Raw genomic sequence first — 21,406 nt, 5'->3', positions numbered from 1 at the left:
GTAAACTAAAAGGAAACAAACAAATTAATAAAAAATTAAAATACAAAAAAAAAGAATTAGGTGTGGAAGAAGGCTATGACTAGTCCCATGAAATGAGTGCCCATTTTTCTTTTATGTATCACAAATCCCTTTAAGGCACCCTGTTTTGATTCTCAGCCAAAATGAACAAGATTCTCCAGTCTTTTTATACAAAAATCCATTTAAATTTATTTGGGATGTTTTAACAGTAAAGAAATCAAATGTACTTTTTTATGTTTAGTACTATCTAGAACTATAAAACTGCAAGGAGTCAATTTTAATGCAATGACACAATCCTTGAGCAATTCTCATGGTTGCATTAACATTTTCTCATAGCAAGGACTGTATAATAAAGGATTCATTTAACCACTTATGTAGTAAGTCCCTTCCCAGATCCATGCAACTGACAACAGGGAACCATACAATTGTAATCTATGTAAAACTTTGCCATAAAGCCACAAACATTTATTTTTAATCAACTGATATTGTTTGTTTCTGATTTCTCTTTCCCTGATTCAAGCAAATTCTTTTATACCTCAATACCCTGAAGTGTGAGGCTTGAGAGTAAGAAGTTCAGAAAAGTCTGAGATATCCATGACTACATGATTTATGTATTGCATCAAAGTTTACTTATAATGAGTAATATAATAAGTAATTCTATTGCAAATAATTTAAAACGATTGAAGTAGCTGTAAACAATTTGCCAAGGGAGTAGGAGGAGAGGGGGGAAAAGAGAAACATGGGACTTACAGTCTCTTTTTCACAGGGGGACAAAGGAGAAAATACTCTATAAGGGGATGATTTCCCTAAAACCTTTGGTTGATTGGTTCAAGCATATTACACAATAGCTTGTAAATATAAAGGTAATAAGGTAGCATAATGTATTGGAAAAGGTACTGAATTGTAAATTGGTTCAGTTGTTTTTCTAACACAAACTCTGTCAGTACATGGTTATATGACCTTGAGAGAGTCAGTCCACTTTTATGGGCAGGACACAATTCATTCTTGTTAAAAATGAGGACATTTCACTAAAGCATTTCTCAAAGATCCTTTCCAACTCTGAGATTCTATCATTCCAAGAATAAATGAAAATCTTTAGGTTAAACTCACTTCACCCAAATTAAAATGAAATAGCACATCTTGAATGGGTTATATATTTATTTTGAAAAAAAAAATACACTTTGATACATTTGAGCATTCCCTAGACCAATGGACATCATAAACCCTTCACATATTCTCATCTAATCAGTTCTCTCTGTCTCTCCCAAAACAGAGGGTCTTGACCTTGGGTCCATGAACTTTTAAAATTTTTTTTATATGCATATAAATAAAATTTTTCTCAGAAGGGGTCCATAGTCTCCACAAGATTGCTAAAGAGATCAGTGATACAACAGTGACTACATTTCTTCATCACTAAATGGAAGGGGTTGGATTAGATGGAATCGGAGGCTTTATTTAGAAATAAGAATGTCTGGGTTCATTTGACCTGAAATATGATAGTAGGGATAGAAGGGACAAAATTAGTATGGTGTTGGGAAATGGTGTTGACAAGTATTTTGTTTGTTTACAAGCTCTGTATCTAAGATCTTGTAGTCCTAGTAGCATTTATCATAGAAGTTTTATTAATTTAACAAATGAATGGGGGATCACTTGTGTGATAACACTTTAAAGAACAATAATGATCATTGTGATACCAGTAACATCTTACTTTATCAAGCCTTTTATAGACATTTCATTAGAGCCTCAACAACCCCTTTAAACAGTTACTACAGGTATCATTCTCATTTTACAAATGAGGAAACAGTATCACAGATACCATGGAATATTCCCATTGTTATGCAGCTAGTAGGAGGCAGGATTTATTACCAAGTTTTCCTCTCTCCAGTTACAACACTGTATCCAAAACATGACTCTCAAAAATATTGAAAAATAGTCTGTATTCAACTTCCAGAGTGTACTAGGAATTACTACTAATTGTGTTGCCTAAGGGATACTAACTCTTTGCTATATGAACCTTAAGGTAGCATTTTGTTTCACGAAGCCCAATAGTTCTCTGAAATCAGTGAACAGTACACCAGGGTTATCTTATCTATACTTCTCAGTTAGTTGTGTAACTAATTATAAATATATAGTTTGTTGTGCCTGGGTCCTTCTTAAGCTTTTATGAAGGATGTTGTTTACTACATGCAGAGATCATTCTTAAATATTCTCTCAAAAAAATTATTTTTGATGTTTTAAGGATTTATTTTGTCTTTATCCCAGTCATTTCTGAAGTAAAAACGGACCTTTCAGTTGAATCCCCTTAGGAAAAAGCAGAAAATTTAAGCAAAACTATCCAGTCCTGTATAAACTGTTTATATAGAATTTTATCCTCATAATATTTTGCTTTTCTTATGTGAGGAGGGAAGATTGTTTTCCTTCATTATCTGTCCTTTGGAACCCTTATTGGTTTTCCATTCTTCAACTTCCTGTTAATGTTCTTTTGATGCATGTTGTATTTATTTATTATGCATATTTCCCTTTGGTTTTGCTTATTTCACTATGTATCAATTTATGTAGATTTTCCTATATTTTTCTGAATTTTTCATAACTATTATTTCTTAATTCTTTATCCTATTGCTTTAATATGCCATAGGTGTTTTTTTTAACTCTTTCTCATTTGATGAGAACTTGATTTTTTCCCAGTTATTTGCTATGAAATATTATGCATTCATGTGTATTGGTAATGGAAATTTGAAGATCTTCCCTGCCTTGAAGATATTCTCTGCCCCCTAATAGTTCGGATGTAATCCATTCTGGTGGGAGGAGTTTACTGAACGGTGGAGCAAAGTCCACAGGAAGCTGGGAGTCAGAGCAGCTAGTAGGGTAGAGAGAGAGGAGACAGCTAGGCTTGTGAGTGTTTGCCCCCTTCTGTAAAAGTTAGGCTTGTAAGTATTTGTTTATGGGAAGGCTAAAGGATGGTGTGTTTCTCTACTGCATTATTGTCTTAACTTGTTTGTTGTTATGATAGATTCAGTTTCTTGGTTTTGGGATTTGGTTTTCTGGTGTCTGAATAAATGTTTTTCTTCTGTCTTTTATATGGAGAGTCTGTTATATTTAGTGATTGAAAACTTTGCCAGAATATTTACAGTCACTGTTGGTGCTATGAATATTGCATTGACACTATAACATGAGACCTTTGTTTCTTAAGGATTTTATAAGAATAAGAAAATAGACATAGGAAACTGTCAACTAAGTGGTGTTATAGATAAGAGTGTAGAACATGAAGCCAAGAATACCTGAATTGAAATCTTAACTTAGGCACTTAGTAGCTATCAGCCTTTTCTAGGTAAGTGACTTAACTTCTTTGGACTTCGATTTCCTTGTCTGTAAACTGAGGATAATAATAGCACTTACTTACTGGGGTTGTTTTTAGGATAAAATGAGATAATATTTAGAAAGATTTAAAAAATATAAACTAAGCATATGGGTCAGTAAATTGTTGCTCATATTTTTTTGTGACTTTTTTTAAAGTAAAGGACAGCACTCGATTTTTTTTTTTTTGCATAAAAAACTTTTCCATTATTTTAAAATCTTCCTCTTTGGTATGTTTTAAGAATGTATCTTTGATGGGTGAGAAAGAGAAATATTTTTAGGCCACAGGAGAAGAGATTGAGCAAGGGGTGTGTGTGTGTGTGTGTGTGTGTGTGTGTGTGTGTGTGTGTGAGAGAGAGAGAGAGAGAGAGAGAGAGAGAGAGAGAGAGAGAGAGAGATTGAGAGAGAGATTAGATTAGAGGAGTGGGTCAAAAACATAAATATCAGAGGTAAAACTTCCTATAGGGAACAGGAGGGGCTGGGATCACCTACACAGGAATTGGCCCTAAGGAGCAGTAAAGCCACCACATGGTCATTCAGGAACAAAAATTAATACAATCAGGGATGATATAAATAGGTGTTGAATACAAAAGAAGTGGGTCATCATGTTGAATGGCCTAGACTTTCCCAATAAAATATGAAAGAGGCCCTGTTCTGAGAAGAAGTTGAGATTAGCATTTGCCCTTTTCCAGTCTAGATGTATTTTCTACAGAGGTATTTTCTCAATCTGCTTTTTTTCTTTTAGTTTTGGGTGCATTGCTTCCTACTATGGAAACACATAATAATTATTTTGGCTCCCTTTTCTTCTCAGAATTTCATAGAAATTTCCTTCTCAGAACTGATTTCCCTTCTCTGGATTATTTATTACTTTAACAAAATATTTAGAAAATAAAAGAAAATATATCCTTGCTTGCCTTTAAAAGTGTGTCTTTTAGGGGGTGTCTAGGTGGTGCAGTGAGTAAAGCTCCAGCCCCAGAGTCAGGAGGACCTGAGTTCAGTTCCGGCCTCAGACACTTAACACCCACACAAAAAAAACTAACCGTGTAACCTTGGACAACTTAACCCCAATTGCCCTCCAAAAGGAAAAATAAATAAATAAATAAATAAAATTGTGTCTTTTAGCAAAAATTTCATATTCATTTGTTTAGGTCTAGCTCTTCTTCCCTACTTTATCTTCTCAAGTGTGATTGTGACTTCTTCCCACAATACTGAGGGTGTTGAGGTACTGAGAGTATAGAATTCAAATTGTGTTAGTTTCACCATCGTCACCAATAAGAATAAATGTAGAAATCCTGTCAGATTTTTGTTACTTTCAGTATTTGTTAGCTATCTCTCTGGTTTCATCCATAGATGCTATCAGGATGATTTTGCTTAGCTGAATTTTATACCAAACTTTCTGTTCACTATTTATCCCCAACTTCTTTTCAGTTTTTCTCCAAAGAAATTTCTCATAATCTTTGGGCAAACCCCCAGATATGTGACAAATGAGCTTGTTCTATAAATGGCTATTACCATTAATTACAATATTTCTATACTTGACAAGGAGCTCAATTTTCTGATGGCTACAGCATTTTTTCTGGGCTTTTGAAGCCTTCTATTTGTGATTACTACCTGTCAGTTATTTTTTTTTCCAAGTAATACTGATCAATTGAAGTAAATAAAATTACCCTTTAAAAACTTCTCATTCTTCTAAACTAATAACATTTAAACATCAGATTGTAAACTCAGTATACTCATAATGTCTTTATCCTCATCTTTGATCTTCTGATTTCTTTACTTTGACCCTTGTTTCACCAGTTGATGATCTGACTTCAAGCAAATAGTTATGAAATGTATACCATATCTGACATCAGTAATTTCAGTTATTGGAGTATGAATTAATTAGGCACTTAAAACATCTGCTAATTTGGGAGTTACTTCTTAAAGTATTTATGTGACAATGTGTTATTTATGTAACTATGTGTTAGGCACTATAAAAGACTAGTTTAAAAAATATAATCCCCTGATCTGTAGGTAGGCCCAAATGAGTGAATGAGATTGTTATTATGTAGAATAATGCAAAAGGCTCACACTAAAAATAATATAGTCTGAATAAAAAGGATATTGGGTTATAATCCATGATCAGTAGTGCTTTTGAATGCTCAGAATGCTACCATATATCCCTGAAAATGTATAATCTTATTTTTATTGGTGTTATTAATTAAATATGCTAAATCATGTAGTAAATCTTAGAGCAAAACTAATTGCTTATCACCCCTTAACCATTAAGTGTAAAACCTAAGAAATAGAATATCAAAAAGAAAGGGAGTATTTCATATATCACTGACTCTCTGTGGGATTTATTGTGATAGTTCCATCATAAAAAGTTCGATTATGGAAATAACCTGGAGGTGACTTATTGAACAGTTGTTGGAAAGTCGACCAGTTCTAAGAACCAGCATGAAAAGAGAATGAAATAAAAAGTGTTTTGAGTGAATAGATATTAAATGGATCTGTTATTTTACTTATATTTGGAACTCCTTGCCAAAGAAAATTTCTTTGCAAATTAATAATCTTAGAAAATCACCTAGAGACCATGTAGAGACTTTCACAGGGTCACACAGCCAGTGTATGTCAGAGGCTGTACTCTAACCCAGACCTTCCTAGCTTTTCATTATAGGGGGAAAAATTATGGGAAGGTATAGAAGTTAAAAAAAAAAGTAAACAATGAAGAGATATACATGAAGGAGCAAAGGAAGGAGAGAAGAGATAGACTTTTCTCACTGTAAATTCATAGGACAAAGATCTATGTTATTGTAGGAGTTTAAGTGACTTGTTCAGGTACAATCTGTTTGAGAATTGAAAAGGATTCTGCTTAGAATGAAAGACCCAGCTGTACCGTGTTGGAGTAAGATTATGTGTTTGCTGTGTTTGAGAATAGAAATATGCAGGTACTTTTTTTTGATCCAGTAATGTCCATATATACACTTCCAAAGATATGTAAGTACAGAATGTGATAGAAAATAGATTGTGTTCACCTAAATTAAATGTGAAAGGGTTAAACATATATTAAGTTATATTACAGAATTTGTGTATGGTTGTGCTACACTCAGTATTCTCATGTTAGAGGAACTGTGTGTGGGTGGCAGTGGCTACAACTTGTGATTAGATAAATGGATGCAAATGGTCGTTGTAAGTGATGATTGATTGATGCTGGCTTTATATGTTTATCCATTCTCTACACTTCAAAACAGTCATCTGACTATGCGGCACATGTACCTTTATTCAGGAGTGAAGATAAATCTAAAGTGAGACAGAGAACTTGTAAATTTTGCTTTTTTGGTGGATTAGAGTATATCCTAAAAGGGCCAACTGAGGCTTCTTTGGATTTTGTCCTTCCCATTTAACTACATGCAGTGATTAACTTCTGCTGCTTGTTAATGGAGGTAAGACCAGAGTACCAGTCTCATTTGGACCCTAGATTGGGGCAGAATTTATCATGTTAAAAGGTACTATTGGGATTATTGGAGAAAATGAAGGGTTTTTTGCCTTTTTATTTTTTTGACATATCAATATATTCATAAGTCTGACACTCCAAGTAAATGACTTATTTTTCAAATCACAAATGGACTTGTCTGTTGGACCCAGACTTGGATTGGATAATATCTAAGTTCTCTTCTATCGATAGTGTGCTCTGAAGCAAACACATGTTCAGTTGATGGTTAGCCCTTTTACTAGTTAATTCTTGACTATGTTGTACAATATTATTATCATCCTGTTTTATGGATGAGGAAACTGAGGTTTGAAGGTCCAACACCCCTTGCTATCTTTTCTCCTCACTTAAGGAGTATATTTTCCCATGTAGGTTGTTTGTATGCCATATGGTTTTGTCTAAATGTAGCTCACTGGGAAGCATGAATAAATATGTCTGGAATCTCTCCCACCCCTCTCTAAAAAGCCTTTTAATTTCTGCCTGGATGAAAGCAGAAATGGTATGCGGGACCAGAATTATCTCTACCTCTCCTCTTCCCCTTTGCCACCACCACTTTTTTCCAAGTCTAGGGGAAATAATGTTTAGGTTCAAGCCACTTTCTTCATCACTAGACTTGAATAGGTAGGGCAGGAATAGCACAAGCTGTATCTAAAGGCTTGATTCCTTTCCCATCAAATTCTACTTAAACGAAGACTATCAATTCTAGTGAATGATCAATAAACCCATTTATTCACTATGATAGCAAATAGAAATCAGAGAAGTTTTACAATTAGAATAGGAGAGAGAGAGAGAGAGAGAGAGAGAGAGATTGTCAATCTCACCTCAAATTCTCTAACATAAGGTGGAGAACAGGGACATGTTCCTCTACATGTTGGCACCTTCCCAGTCTTTTTCTCCCTCCAGGGTGTTCTTCTTAAATAAAACCTGGAAATGCATCCTTTTGTTGATGCCAGAAGAACTCTCCTCTCCCAGGTTCTTGCCAACTCCATCCCTCATGTTGGCACAAATTAGATTACTCAAATCATTATCTCAGCCAATGAGGAGAGTCTTATGCTAATTCCTAGATTTGAACCATTGTTGTAGACCCAGACACTGAACACCCAATTCCATCTGCTTGTGATGCAGGGATTACAAGGGAAAAGACACACAAAGCCAGGATGTTCAGTCCAAACTTTATTAGAGGATTTACATATAGGAGCCTCTAAGATAGCACCTTGCTTAGCAATGGCAAGCAGCAGGAGATTTTTCTGTGCTGTGGCTTTGTTCTTAAGCCTTTTTATATGTTTTTTAGTGAAACTGCTTAAGAGGGGAAGTGAGCAGAAATATGCAGGATGTGGCTAAAGTAACAGGATGTGTGAATGTTGAACAAAGACCGGTTGGCTGCTAGTCTGCCATGTCAAATTTTTGACCTAGCTAGAATATAGATGAGTTTCTTACCCCTAACTACAAGTATAATCCTTCTAACTCATAATGTTCCAAACTGCCCCCACAATCCTTGTAACCCACAACAATGGGTTACATTAAGCCTAAATGTAACCTACTTTACAGCATGTCATCAGAAGATGCTGTGGAGACTTGAAACTCTGCTGTATCCAGAATGCTTCAGAGAACTAGGGATATGTAACCTGTAGAAGAGATCTTGGGAGAAGGAATAGGTAACTTGAAATGAAAAAGAAAATGAGTTGATCCAAATGGTTTCCCTAATACGTAGTGTATCAGATGTGAAATTAAAACATGCTTGGAAAACACAGGCACAGTTTTATGCACTAAAGGCAATAGCTCTTCTATTACTGACATTGCGGTTGGATGTATAAATAGAGAGAAATATATTTTCTAATTTTTCTTCTTTTCTCATGGATTATTCCCTTCACTTAGTTAATATAGACACTTCCAATTCTTGGCCAGTCCTCACCAATTACTGGTCAACATTGCTATTTCATAAACTCTGTGGTTGCCATCTAACTCTTACTTTTTTTCTCTCCCTGTTTGCCTCCCAGGACTCTTCCTACCTTTTTATTCCGATAACAAATGGTAGAACCTCTTTACTCTGCCTTATACTTCCTTACCCTTACCTTATGACTCCTAGGGAAGTGCGAATTCAAGCTCAGCTATTTACTAGTTGGGAGTAAACATGAACAGAACAGTAATAATTAGTATCAGTCTAATCAATAACAACAGTAACCACAATATTGCACTTTACACAATTATCTCATTTGAGCTGCACAGCAACTTTTTGAGGTAATATTGGTACTTAACTAATTTTACAGATGAGGAAATTGAGCGACAAGAAGCCTTGCCATGGTCACAGACCTATTAAGTGGACAGACAGGTTTCAAACCAAGATACCTCTCTTGACTTTATCTCCACCATTAATTTTTTTTAATCTGTATCACACTGCCTAACATGTAACCCTGAACCTGCTTTCATATTTTCACAATAGGGACAGTAAGGCTTGCACAGAATTTTGGAATTAATAAACTTGGAAAAGTTATTACAATAATTCCCAAAATACAAGCTGTGGCTTTTTCTTGTTTTTAATATTATCATTATCCTTATTGTCATTGCACTAAGATGGTCGCTTACGCTCATATTCAACTGGAATACTGGATGTAGTGATTCTCAAATCAGAAGACTTAGATTGAAGGACACATCTAACACTTAGTACTTGTGTGACCGTGGGGAAGGCACTTAATTTCTTTGGACCTCATTTTTCTCATCTGTAAAATAAAAGGGTTGGATTAGAAAGCATCTAAAGGTTCCTTCTAGCCCTGGTTTTCCCATTCCTTCTTGGTTGCTTTATTCACCCCTTACAAGTCTCACATACCTGATAGGTTCCTATAAAACATATATATATATATATATATATATATATATATATATATATATATATATATATAACTTTTTAGGATTGGATGTTCTCTCCTACTGCTTTTGGAAGTGGTTTCTATATTCCTCCCATGGATGATCTAGGAAGAGTTTCATTCTAGTGCTCCCCACTAACCTTGTAATGAGCAACAGTACAAACATAATTCTCACTCAAATGAAAGAGGCATTCTAAAAAGAAGGTCAGGCTGGTGTAGGACCAAAAGGTTTTGGTAGAATGTAAATGTATTAAGGCCTCCCAGATTACCTTTTCACCTCATCTTTCTAATCGATCTTTCATGAATTCTTGGACATAGAATAATTCTTCATTTTATTATATATTTAACTGCAGTCTTTTGTGTGTCTTCTAGCCTGATAATCTCCAACTGTATTTCATATTCAGAGTTTTCTTTCTCACTTACCTTTCCGGTAATTTGATATGCATATACACAGTTTTCACAAGTAAACATAAGTCCCAAGTGTCACTAGACTATATACTATATGTGTGTGTATAAATATAAATATAAATATATACACACACATAGTAGACTATATACAAATTTTTCAGTCCATGCTAGGTATGTTCAAATTTATTAGTGCATGGCAACATTCCAGAAAGGAATTTTCAGGCTCTCCTCAGCATGTGTATTCTCTTAGTCAACAAATTAAAACTCTTGCTTTAAAGCATTTGTTGGGGATTAGGGGGAAAGGGAGGAGAACCCGTTGATAGCAATAGAATCTTTTCTTCGGGTAAGAAATTACCTTGTTGCAATTACTATTCTCTACTCCTTGGGCACTGAGCAATTTGGGACTCTTCAGTGAGCAATCTGAAGCAATTAAGGTTAATCACTGGGTGCTTTAATCATTTACATGTAAGCACTATAGTTTCATCATTTTTACTTTCTTAGATGTATGGTTGCATTGATAGAAGGTTGTTCCTGGAGTTCCCTGCATTCAGATCTCCTAATCTGCTAGGAATATTAGCAATTAGCATTTAATAAGATAGGAACTTTACTTTCTTCAAGTAGATACCCCCAGAACACCTAAGCAAAGTCTTCCTTGATGTCACAGACACATTTTCCTGATGAATATAAGCAATGCTACATTAACATTAAAATCCAATATTCATGCCAGCAAACACTGCATTCTTTACAACATAGATTTTGTAAGAAAACTATCTTATAAATCTAGAGATACCACATGAATGTGTGTTGTTGTTATTACTGTTGGCAAATTTTTCAAGAATCCCATATCTGCTGCAACATTATATTTTGAGCTTCAGGTTCAAATAAGTTATGAACTGAGAAGAAATTTATGCCTTGAGACATTCAGACATGCATTCTCCTTCTCCTGACCTTGTTGCAGTGTTTCTCACTTCCTCCTACTATCAATTTCTTACATCACTGGGACCCAGCTGGAACTGGCCAGTTGCACAATACAGTATGCTCTTTCTCTCTCTCATTGTCTCTCCCTCTCTTTCCCTCTCCCTCTCCCCTCCCTTTTTTGACTCATTAAAAGAGACCATTTTGTGCCACATTTCTTCTTGCCTAGCCTTAATCAGGGAATGAGTGTTGCCTGATATCTGTTAAAGATCTTATCTTAAAAAGGCCATGGTCTCCCACTACATCCAGGGTCATTTCCAGTCATCTTGATCTATATCTTGTTACTACACCTATATGGTTTTGGTAGAGAAAGTGAGGCTGGTAACTTTGCACAGCCCTCCCTCACTTAAATCCAAGTCACTTATATGTATCACCTCCCTGATGTCATGTTCCTCTTCCAGAATGAAGGACAAACAACAACAGGTAGCAAGCAATCAGTAGTCATTTCAGATTCAATGACATGAAAAATCTTGATGTGTTTGGTAATTTGTTTAGTTTTTTCTTAGTTCCCTGCCTTCCCCCATAACTTACCATTGAGCCACAAAAGAAAACGTTTTTCTCATCATCCAGGTAATTTAAAATAACTTATTTCAAAAGCCTCAAGACTATCTAGATTTTTTATTTTTTTTAACTGATGGGCAGTCTTTAGAACAGAAGTGCTGACTGTAAACAATATTATACAAGCTTCTAAGTATCTGTTCTATGCTCTCCATTTTTCTGCCCATTAATTTCTCATTATCTCAGCTTTAGTGAAAAGCAGGGTATGACAATAGATGCTACCAACCTTCTACAAGACCCATGTAATTGTCAACCAGCCTAACATTGGTTTTGTCCAGAATAGTTACAAGGTACATTTCTTTGTACTTTAGGTACTCTGTTACATAAATCTGGAATCTGCCACCCCTGAACGTGAAGAGCTTGGGCAAAATGGGTCACGTAACCATGCTAATTAAATCACTAGGAGATGAAAGTGGATACTAAATGGAGACTACCACTCTAGAAGCCCATTCATTGGCTTATGCTTGCTTATTTGCGTAGTTTCTTTTCTATTTATCATTATGAATAGGAAAAAAGCACATATATGCACATGTTTGTGTTTGTTTTCTGCCAGAACTCAGTGTTCCTTTGACTCTCTAGAAAAAAAGTGATCAACAGAGCAAACTAGAGAAAGTTCCATAGGTTTAGGCAGTCTAGAATTAGATCTTTAATTTTCTGTTTCTCCTGCATAAGGCAGATGTTATATGTGAAGGAAAAGACATATGAGAATTGAGTCTAGTGTCACGAACAGCCTAATAACCTAAGTGGATATTTTGAACTGTTCGCTCATTATTCACTGTCTTGCCTGTTTGTCAGATGCCTGCTCCTGACTTGTCCTTTGAGCAAGTTGGGCTTTACTCTTTCTCGAATGTAGAAGGACCTGCATAGGCAGGTTTTTCTCTTTGTCCTTTGAATCTGAATGTCAGCATTGCCGAGATGTGAAAAGTGACTATTTGACAAACGAGAGAAAGACTTGATCAGCGTTTTCCAGATTTGTTCAGAGGGGCTTGGGTGCTGCAGCTTTTCTAAACTATTAAGTCATCTACAGCAAAGGACTTGACAGTTTTTACATAGTTTAGAAACTTAACTTTCCTCCAACCAAAGATAAGAAGCATTCCAAAACTCAAAGTGGCAAATTGAATTAGAAACCAAATAGAGACCACTACTCTATATGCCCATTCATAAACTCAGATTTCTTTATTTGCTTTTTTTCCTTTTCATTTATTACTATTCATACTATATATAGCTATTTGTTACAATACTCACTCTTTGGCTTATTCTTTCTTACCTGAAGGAACAAAGCACAGGTAAGTCTCTCTTCTCAGTAGCATTAATGAGACATCATACACAGAACTTTATGATGGTGATTGAGTCCCCAGCTGGGCAACTCTGATTTGTGCCTTCTGCCCTCTGCTAATACAGCACTTCCTCTCCAGTATATCTGATTCCTCCTAGCTTTCCTTCTAAAGAACCAACCACATACTATGATTTCAGCTAATACTTATTTTTTGGTGTGAAATCATTTAATGGTTAGGTTATGTCTGGATACAGCTCTGATTTGCTTCCCTTTGAAAAGAACATCTTCTATCTTTTCCTTTATTGGTTATTAATAGGTACTCTGATATTCTGATGGATCTATGAACACTGCAATTTGCAACCCAGACTTCTAATACTGTGCAGTTTTTGCCCATATTCTTACATAAATCTTCCATAGAAGATTTATTCAACATCATTAAGGTCTTCCTCTAAGTTTTATTTTTTTTTAATATTTCATAGATTATCAGTTAAATACTGAGCTTAGCTGTCAGCCATCTTTTTTTTTTTTTTTTGCGCTACATTATTATTGGTCCACATCCTTTTTTTCAGTTATGCCATTTCTTAAGATGAGTGTTGAATTGTTTTGTACAATTTTGTCCGGGGCTCTGCATGTGTTTTTAATGAATTCCTTTTTATATTCTCTCTCTTTGTAGAGTTTTTTCACCTCTTTATCATTTTTAACAAATATTAGCACATAAATTACATTTATCTTCATGATGATCTGTATACATATGCTCAACAATGAGCACTACAGGGCAAGATAGCAAAGTGTCATATGAAATGGTGGGTTTTTCTTTTTTTTCATTTTTTGCTCATTGAAATCAACTTCTTTCTATGTATTTTCCATGGAGAATATCCAAAATTCAATTGATGATTATGGTTTTCCATTTAGCAACAATTTCACAACTTCCTTGTGTCTTCAGGTTTAGTTTTCTCCCATGGATTATCACCTTATTGGGTGTTGAATAAGTATCTTCTATTTAGATTAATGAAAATTAAATTACTCTTTTTAATCTAAAAACTGTATGATAAATTCTTTATTCCTTTCTTCTCCATTCTGTGGCCATATAGGGATGAGAGACATTTTGTATATTTATTTGTTTCATGGATCTCCATAGCTAAATTATCACACAGAGAACAACATACTAGAGTTGAACTTCTCTGTATATGTATGTATATACATTGGGAGAAAGAGACAAACAAACCAACAGACTCCCACCAGTGAACTGTTTGTCTGAATTTCTTCAGCTGTAGAGTGAGGATAATAATTGAAACTTCCTTCTCAGATTGTTGTAAGGATTAAACGAGATAATATTTCTAAACCACTAGGAGCAAATCAAATAATGTAACTAAAGAGTTTTGTGACCTTTAAAGTACTGCATAAAAGTTAGCTACTGTTATTAGTAGTACTTCTGAATTAAGATGAGAGGCATCTCGTTAATGGCACATTTCCTGAGCCTTCAAAAAGTTAGATTTCCTTTTCCAGCAAGGTAAAAGCAAAGCACCTTTCTGCTATGACCTCTCTTCCTGAATTACATCCAGATTTTTGCAGACAGCAAATGCCATACCTTTCCTTTTTTTTTTCCCCTTTCACAAAGCTTAAAATGCAATAAAGGAAATCTAACTCACTCACAAGCTCAGCCTTTGGTTCTGTTCCTTATTCTTTATCTCATCTTGCCCATTAGCTGTGTGACCCTGGGAAAATGACCTCTTCGAGCCTCAGTTTCCTCATATGTAAAATGTGGAAAATAATCCCACAGCTTCACAAGGTAGTCATGAGGATCAAATAGTATTGTGTATATAAAGAGCTTTATAAATTGTAAAGTAATATATGTGTGACCCATTATTCTTACAATCAATTTTTATTATTCCCATGATTACCAGAAATAGTCTATCTTATCCACCACACTCTATTTTAACTAGATCTTCTTTAAAAAAATTACTTTAACAAGCAAATCTCTGAATACTACATTGTTGCACTACAGATTTTTTTCAGTGTAGAGATTCTTCACTGAGTGTGGGACAGATGGCCCAACAGTGGTTTTAAACAGGATACTTTTTCTTTCTTTAAAGTCATTCTAGCTATTCGTACCAAAAGCTATTGGAATAAAGATGCCATTACAATCTCATTTTCTCAAAGACTGCTTTAAAATATTTGAAAATTTGCTCATCAAAGGACACTTAGAAAGACTAACTTTCATTTTGGAAAAGAAGAAGGCTTAGGGAAAAACAACATCATCTTAAGATTTTTTGCTTTCAATGTAACTTTTTTTTCTAGACCTGTGTTGTGCATGTCCTTTTGCACATTTCAAACATTTTTAAATTTTTTTTTATAACTAACTCTTAAGTTGGCATGTTGATTCAGCAAAAGCAAAGTGGGACAATAAAATTTCAGCTTTCTTCTGATATTATTTATATACAGGGATTGGTAGTAATGGCAGAGAAAGGAGAATTTTTGCCTTATTCTTTATTGTCCAATATGTTTATAAAAGAGTTATGTATAAGTCATAGAATTGGACTTACACACAGGTAGCATCAATGACCTCTGACATGGTATGCATTCAGAAATAGCAGGAAAATGGGGGCGGACAGGTGGCTCAGTGAGTAAGAGCACCGGCCCCAGTGTCGGGATGACCTGGGGATCAAAACCAGGCTCTGATATTTAGCACCACACCCAGAAATAACTGGCCGTGTAACCTTGAGCAAGTTACTTAACCCCAATTGCTTAAAAAAAAAAAAAAGAAACAGCAGGAAACTCTCCTTACTCAAAACACATCTCTGAATTGCAAGTAATGCCTGAAATTCTGCCATTAGCTATTCATTCCATTAGGCTGTCCCCTTAAAAAAAGGTGGCATTGCTTTAAAAAGGGAATCTTAAGGTGTTTGCTTTCCTTAGTATTTTGCCTTTCTTTGTATTCCCAGGGTTTAGCATATAGCAAATGTTCAATAAATGCTTGTTGAGTGACTAATAAAGGAAAATCCTTAGTATTCTGCTCATTGCTAAGTCATTCATACTTTAGTGTGAATGAGTTTATAGAGCTCTTTGCTAACTATAACAACTAGGTGAGTTCACAGGAAAGTCAAAGACAGAAGTTTGGTGTATGGGATACACTATCTAGGGAGGCCTGTTATTGGTGGAATGCCTGAGTAACCAGAAACCATATCATTGGGGGTGGACAGAGGAACTAAGTGGTAATATGATGATGTGGCAAAGGATATACACCTAATTAGAGTACATATGTTTCTATGAATATTTATAGCAGCACTTTTTATAGCACTACAATACTGAAAACAGAATATGTTCCCATAAAGGGAGAAATGGTCGGACAAATTATGGTCCATAAACATAATTGAATTGTTACATAAGAAATGGTTAATTAGATGGATTCACAAAAATATAGGACAGTTTGCATGAACTGATGAAGAATGAAATAAACAGAACCAGGAGAACAGTTGACTCAACGAGAGAATAATTGCAACTTTGAAAAATCTCAAGACTCTGATCAAAGTTGCAAAAACAAAAAGGAAGACTATCTTGACTTCAAAAGAAAAATATTTATGTTCAAAATAAATAAGAAAAAAATTCAAAACCCACAAAGGCAGACTTCCTTAAATATCAATAAAATAATTCATATTTATATAACATTATAATATGTACAATGAGCTTTCCTTGCCACACTCTCATGCCTCTTTATCTTTAATCTGATACCTAGTACATTTATATATTATTGTGTCTTGAAGTTGTCTGTGTATGTATCATACCTTCATGTGATACTCTCAGTACCACTAGGGTAGGGGCCATATCTTATGTAACCCTTACGTCTCCGTTAATTCTTAGCACTTTGCCTCACATATGTTGCAAACTTAAAAATGGGGTTGATGAAAAAAGGAAATCCTTACTGCATGAATGTCTAGCCAACAGTTCTATGTCCTCCCTAATTCTTCAATGAGTCATGTAAAGTTGTGAATCGAGTCTGAAGGATCATTATAATAACCATTATCATTTTGTTCTCATTTTCATGTTACATGGAGCTTAGATAGAAATAGTCCTGGGATGACTTGCTCCCCAGCTGTATGCTCCCCATTCTTGCATGGATCTGTTCACCGAGCTATCTTACAGGTAGATAAAATGATTGGGATTTTTTTGTTTTTGTTGGTTTTGTTTTGTTTTTTTTTTTTGTGACTGAATGAAAGTTTTAGGATGCAAGCTCATTTTCACATTCCTTCCATTGAAAGGATCTTTGGGACAACTCCAGTACCTGATGATATCAACTTTAGTACTGAATGTGCTGTTTATTAAAATGCTGAGCTATTTTCCTACACATTATTGTGCAATTGGTTATTTGAAACCAAGTGCAGGATTTTATATTATCCTGGTTGTGTTTCATTGGTATGGCATAGTGGATGGATAGAGGCCTGTTAAATTTGACTCATATGAGTCAAATATATCTGGATTTAGGACCTACTCATAAAACGCTTTTTATAGCAAAAAAAAATGTTAACACTAATCCACTTTCCCTAAAGACTTTCCAAGGATTTTAGAAAGGGTTACATAGAGAAAAAAAAATTCTATTTTAATATTTTCAGCTTTGCTAAAAAAAGGGGGGGAGGGGGAATTTTAAATATACTTTGACTATGCCATGATGAAACCACAATTTAACTCTCTAAGATGATAAATTACAGGCATTTGCTGATTATTAGTGAAAGGAGTTTCCCTATCAAGTATCTCCTAATCTGATGAAATCATAACTCTAGGCCAGAAAAAAAAATCTTAGATAAATCCATCATTCTATCCTGTTATAATCTTTTTATATCTTGACTTCATTATCTAACAAGCTTTCTCTCCCTCTCCATTCTTTTTCATTTGGGAATTTGATTATTTGATTTTGCAGATGGTAAACTAATTCCAGTTTTTTTAGAAGAGGAAACTGAGGCACAGAGAGGTCAAGTGGCTTTGCCAAGGTCACACAACTAATTGTAGATTCATAGCTGGGAAGTGATTTACTGCAAATCCAGTGCTTTTTACATGTTATGCCTCTCATTTGGGGGGGGGAAGCTAACTAATATCAATAATATTGGTTTTCTGATGAAAAATATGCATTTTTGAAAAATAATAAAATTTTATATCATAGAGACAGCCTTAAAAAGAGAAAAATTTTAGTTGCGATGATGATTGTTTATTATCACTCTGTTGATGGACCTGTATGAATGTACTTTATCTCTTCTACTTAATTATCTTACTATCCTTAATGTTCTATTTTCCCCACACCTTGGGCTTTTTAAAGGTTTGAAAATTTTCAGAAGATAGTGTAGGTATGCATAAAGCACAGACTATGTGAGCTGTCCCACCTGACCCCATGGTCCATATATGCCTATAATGGAATCTTTCCCTGCGTCTATTCAGAATGTTCTCAAAGCTTTATATGACAACTTGTTTACTTCATCAAAGCATGTAAATATTGAACCCAGTTTCTCAAGGCCCTTTGGGTTATTATGAATGATTTATTAAAATAGATTTCAGATCTAACCTTGATACAAGTCACAACTGCCCAAATGACACCTCTTTTATTTGTATCTCAGCATCAGTTCTGGTGTTTGGGAATGCAGCTTGACTTTGGTCTGGCTCCAGATATAATCCAAAGCATAAGAAGTGTGAAAGCTTTGCAATTCACTTGGTCTCATTATGCATTCCAAACCACGTGTAATGGACCACATGAAAAGACTGGGAAGAAAACACAACTGAATCCTTTCCCTAGAGAATGTGGCAAATCTGATGCACCTGCTCACCACATAGTCTCTTTGGACTTTTTAAAGTGTCTTTCTGAAGCCACTTCTTCCCCAGACACAGCTCTTACTGTGACCAGAGCAGAGGCTTAATTTCCTCCTTTGGCTCAAGTGAAGCATTTTTTCACATGCTTCTGCTCACTACTGTAGAATTATAATAAAACTGTTTTGCTCCAAAGCTAACATGGTTGTAAGAGGAAACATGGCAGCTTGGATTGCCTTCTGTTTTTCCATTTCGGATTATAGTGCGATTTCCTGGCCTTCACACTTAATTTCATGACTCTTCCATCATTTGATCCTTGATATTACCCTGCCAGTCAAGTCCTCTTATTGATCTGTGAAGCAAGGATAGCCCCCAGTGAGTTCAAAGGCTCTTCATGCATTGCTTTCATGTGACTTTATAATAATTACTCATCTTGTTCACCTTTGCCAGAGATAAGAAATTGAATATAAAGTTTGTTAAAACTGTTAGAGATTAAGATATTCCCAAAAGAAATGTTAAAAAAAATTACAAATAGCATGAATTTCAAACTCAAATACACACAGCATATCAATGTACATAGGCTATATGGTTTCCAGTATATTTTACTCATAACGTTTGGAGACAGGTAGTGAAAGTTCTCCTTGGTCTTCTAATCTCCCCTTCTTTTCATTGTAAGGTGGGGAGATCTACTCCTTTGCTCTTCTTTCTTGGTAGGAGGAAGTATGCTCCTTCCTCTTTTTTTATCTTTCCTTGTGGTTGTTCTATTCTCTGGATATAGCCTCACTCAAAAGATGAAAACTGTGGGGGCTACCTACCTACCTACCTACGCTGGTGGTGGGGTAGGAGTGGGATCAGGAAGCTTTTATCATAATTAAATCCATTAAAAACCCAGGTGCCCCTTCCAGACCAAAGGTCCAAATTTGGTCTCACTATATAACATATTCAGTGAAGAATTATAAATTCTAGATTTTGAAGAAATTTTAAGCAGTCATCTAGTTTATTTAATGAACGAGGAAACTGAGACCTAGAAAGGAGAACATACCTGCCCAGAATAAGTCAATGGTATCCATATTTGTACAAGAACGTAGGTTTCCTTCCTCCTAGTCTACTGCAATTTTAGAAAAAAAAAAGTTTAATAAAGAAGCATTTATTTTCTCTGCTTTTCACTCCTTCCACTAAAAAAAGAAAGAAAAAATAAAGACCTATAATAAATATGCCCTCTGATTTTAAATAGAGATTGTATTTGCCATTTTATTCATAGCACTTTGCATAATGGCTGGCACAGAGTAAGCCTTTAATAAATGTTTGTTGAAATCAGTTGGCCTGGGAGTCTACTGGGCAGAACAGCACAAAGTGTAGGACAGATTCACAGAAGCCCCATGGAGAGCTCCCTGCAAGATGTCTTTTGTTATGGGGTTCTTTAGTGATAGTTCCATTTAGCCAACTCCTCTTGCTGTAAAGGGACTTGCTGCTTTCTAGTCAGAAATGCTCATTTCTTATGAAGATAGATTTCCATTTCTCAGAAGAATCCATATGCTCTAAGAACCTGGCTGAATTAAACTGTAGAGTTATTCTGACCTTGACTGCTAGGGTACTAGTCTTCATCATTAGAATTCTCTTTCTCCTGTACATGGATAGATGCTGTGACACTGTCATTTAAGCAGTCATGGCTTAATGTAGTAGTACTCAAAATTTTGGTCTCAGTACTCCTTTATAATCTTAAATTATTGAGAATCTCCCCAAAGCTTTTCTTTTAAATAGGTTATGCATCTCAATATTTACCCATGTTAGAAAAAAAAATTGTCTTAGTGTTATTATGAAAATAGTTTTGACCTGGGAACCACCAGAAAAGACCTCTGGGACTGCAAAGGGCTCGCTGGACCACACTTGAAGAGTCACCAGTTTAGTGGATTATCCTACTCTAAGATAATTGCCTATTAACAGGAGGGTCTTTGGAAAACAATGTTTTGAAAGAAAACAAAACAAAAAGAATATAGTAGATACTCACAAAAACTTGGTTTTGGCCACAGAAACTTTTCCAACTCCCATTAAGCTATACTAAATGCATATTTTAAGATTCACCCTCCCTTGATGTATATGAAGAATTTTGTTACTGAGCTGACAATTAAATTGTTAATTCTAAAGTGTCTGTGAGGATTATATATAGGTCAAACAACTCTATCATTTACATTTTTCATTATTGAGCCAAAAAATACAGTAATACATTTTTAACTGTAGCCTATGTTACAAGTTCACAGATTCAAAGATTCATTTTGGCATGGAAGAAGAGAAAATATTGCCTCTAGTTTTGTTATATTTAGTCTGTCATTGTGACTTTAGGCCCACTACTACTTTGACAATTTGGGATATAATACTTGCTGAATTATTTGCACATCATTAAGAATTATACTTCATGTCGAGATTTCAATGAACTGATGACAAGTTAGATGAAATATGAGCTCATTTGCACATACAAAAATATCCTTACGACTTGTAAAGAAAAGTGCAGAAAAGTTTTTCTTCACAGTAATTTATACTGGACAAGGTGATCAGCAAATGAAGACAGCATTGTCTGACTCTGCAGGAATAGATAACCTTCTAGCCTATAGGAACTTTCCCCTTAAAGCTAGAATTAAACATGAGCATGCTATTTTAAGAAACACTTGTCTTTGTTCTCTCTCTCTCTCCCTCTCTCTC

The 21,406-nt window shown here is 35.1% G+C and overlaps 1 protein-coding gene and 1 long non-coding RNA gene across 8 annotated transcripts in view; one reads left to right on the top strand and one right to left on the bottom strand.

Annotated features, from left to right (window-relative positions):
* Nucleotides 1-21,406, top strand: part of LOC138156969 (thiamine pyrophosphokinase 1-like) — a 481,181-nt gene that overhangs the window by 402,128 nt on the left and 57,647 nt on the right. The window lies entirely within an intron of this gene.
* The window catches only part of LOC138157004 (uncharacterized), a 127,331-nt gene continuing 115,291 nt past the window's right edge, over nucleotides 9,367-21,406 (bottom strand). The window contains exons 4-5 of one of the 4 annotated variants that reach the window (XR_011167264.1): nucleotides 19,752-19,817; nucleotides 18,478-19,061 (exon numbers count right to left, since the gene is read on the bottom strand). This is a non-coding gene — a long non-coding RNA (uncharacterized lncRNA). Of the gene's footprint in view, nucleotides 9,562-18,477; nucleotides 19,151-19,751; nucleotides 19,818-21,406 lie in introns of those variants that run through there. The other 3 variants (XR_011167274.1, XR_011167271.1, XR_011167263.1) reach the window with 3 other exon arrangements.

The sequence above is a fragment of the Petaurus breviceps genome, unplaced genomic scaffold (genome assembly GCF_028583685.1).
Source record: "Petaurus breviceps papuanus isolate PSGF00001 unplaced genomic scaffold, PetGlider_PUasm1.0 111, whole genome shotgun sequence".
Taxonomy (NCBI): Eukaryota; Metazoa; Chordata; class Mammalia; order Diprotodontia; family Petauridae; genus Petaurus; species Petaurus breviceps.
The sequence above is the reverse complement of the archived record's forward strand: the minus strand, read 5'-3'. Positions and strand labels throughout refer to the sequence as shown.